General features: G+C 49.9%; 1 pseudogene; it reads left to right on the top strand.

Moving 5' to 3' along the window:
* Window positions 1-2,500, top strand: part of LOC116245017 (28S ribosomal RNA) — an 8,929-nt pseudogene that overhangs the window by 4,006 nt on the left and 2,423 nt on the right.

Genomic DNA, 2,500 nt, shown 5'->3' with positions numbered 1-2,500 from the left:
CTAACCCTTGAGAGGGGAGAGTTACGCATGAAGGCGGTGAACTCAGAGGCCAAACCCATCCACGGAGTGGCCCGGGATGCGGTTGTGAAGATTGAGAGTTGGTTAGGAAGGGCCAACTTCTCGGTGGTCCCGATGGATGATTTCCGGATGATCCTAGGCATGGAGCTCCTCAGTACAGCGAAAATGGTGCCAATGCCACACCTACGCAGTATCAGTATCATGGATGAAAAGTCCCCTTGTATGGTTCCAGTAACATCGATAAAGAGGGATAAGGGCAAAGCCGCAATGATATCTGCCCTTCAGTTGAAGAAAGGCCTCAAGCACGGCGAAGACACGTACTTGGTGGCAATCAGGGAAGTAACTAATGACTCCCCTGGTTTGGTCCCAGAGGCGCTTGCGCCTGTCTTAGCGGAATTCGCAGGAACAATGCCTGTGGAGCTCCCTAGACGGCTGCCACCTCGACGCGAGGTGGATCATGCCATCGAACTCATCCCTGGTGCCAAACCCCCGGCAATGGCACCATATCGAATGGCCCCTGCAGAATTAAGAGAACTTCGGCGACAGTTGGATGAGATGCTAGCTGGAGGTATAATCAGACCCTCCAAAGCTCCTTTCGGTGCACCAGTGTTATTCCAAGCGAAGCATGATGGCTCCAAAAGGCTATGTGTGGATTATCGAGCGTTGAACAAGGTAACGGTGAAGAACAAGTACCCTTTACCTTTGATTGCAGATCTGTTTGATCAACTGGGCAAAGCTCAAGTGTTTTCCAAGTTAGACCTCAGATCAGGATATTGGCAAGTTCGGATTGTTGATGGCGACGAGCCAAAGACCACTTGCGTCACTCGTTACGGTGCCTTTGAATTCTTGGTAATGCCGTTCGGGTTGACGAATGCCCCAGCCACTTTTTCGACTCTAATGAATAAGATATTCTATCCGTACTTAGATAAGTTCGTGGTAGTCTATCTTGATGACATTGTAGTGTATAGCAAATCCATGAGGGAACATGTGGAACACTTGCGGACAGTGTTCAAGGTATTGGAGGAAAACGAACTCTATGTGAAGCGCGAGAAGTGCCTATTCGGCCAACCGGAAATCAGTTTTCTCGGTCACATTGTGGGAAAAAGTCAGCTGCGAATGGACACCGAAAAGGTGAGGGCAATTCAAGACTGGAAACCGCCAACTAATGTACCAGAACTACGTTCTTTTCTTGGTTTGGCAAATTACTATCGACGATTCATTGAGGGGTATTCTTTGATAACTGCGCCTCTCACTGATTTGTTAAAGAAAAACCGAACTTGGGCTTGGGAAGAGCTCGAAGAAGATGCCTTCGACAAGTTAAAGAGGGCCCTGACGCAGGAGCCTGTGCTCAGGTTGCCCGACCACACAAGAAATTTGAAGTCCACACGGATGCATCAGATTTTGCCATTGGTGGAGTTTTGATGCAGGAAGGTCATCCAGTTGCCTATGAGAGTCGGAAGCTGAAAGACGCGGAGCGACGGTACTCCGTGCATGAAAGGGAAATGACAGCCGTTATTCATTGTCTTCGCACATGGAGGCATTACTTATTGGGGTCCCAATTCGTGGTAAAGACTGATAACGTAGCCGCAAGCTACTTCCAGACTCAAAAGAAGTTGAGTCCGAAGCAAGCTCGATGGCAGGAATTCCTTGCAGAATTCAATTTCGCCTTGGAGTACAAGGCAGGGAAGGCAAACGTCGTGGCCGATGCACTGAGTCGGAAGGCAGAGTTGGCAGCTACCCGGATAGCATCATCCGAAGCGCAACTCGAGGGTGCTCTTCTTGGGCGGATTCGAGAAGGCATGAAGCAGGACCCAGTGGCCAAGCACTTGGTCGAAACAACGGAGGCGGGAAAGACGCGACGATTTTGGCTACAAGATGGACTTTTGATGGCAAAGGGCAGACGAGTGTTCGTGCCCAGATGGGGCAATCTCCGACGAGAGTTGCTAAAGGAGTGTCATGACTCATTGTGGGCTGGCCATCCTGGCCAGGAGCGGACATGGCACTACTCGAACGTGGCTACTACTGGCCACAGATGCGCGACGACGTTGAAGCATATGTGAAAACATGCTTGATCTGTCAGCAGGACAAGGGAACAAACCAGAAGCCTGCCGGTCTCCTGGAACCTCTTCCTATTCCAGAACGTCCATGGGAATGCCTCTCCATGGACTTCATCGTCAGCTTGCCCAAAGTTGACGGCTTCAGCTCCATCCTTGTGGTTGTGGATAGATTTTCAAAGTATGCCACATTTATCCCAGCCTCTAAAGAATGTCCCGCGGAAAAGACGGCCGAGTTGTTCGTGAAGCATATTGTCAAGCATTGGGGCGTGCCGAAAAGCATTGTTAGTGATCGGGATGCTCGCTTCACAGGGAAATTTTGGCGCGAAGTATTTCGTTTGTTGGGTTCGGATTTATTATTCTCAACAAGTTTCCACCCTCAAACGGACGGCCAAACTGAACGAATCAACGGATTGTTGGAACAATAC

The sequence above is a fragment of the Nymphaea colorata genome, unplaced genomic scaffold (genome assembly GCF_008831285.2).
Source record: "Nymphaea colorata isolate Beijing-Zhang1983 unplaced genomic scaffold, ASM883128v2 scaffold0452, whole genome shotgun sequence".
Lineage (NCBI taxonomy): Eukaryota > Viridiplantae > Streptophyta > Magnoliopsida > Nymphaeales > Nymphaeaceae > Nymphaea > Nymphaea colorata.
The sequence above is the reverse complement of the archived record's forward strand: the minus strand, read 5'-3'. Positions and strand labels throughout refer to the sequence as shown.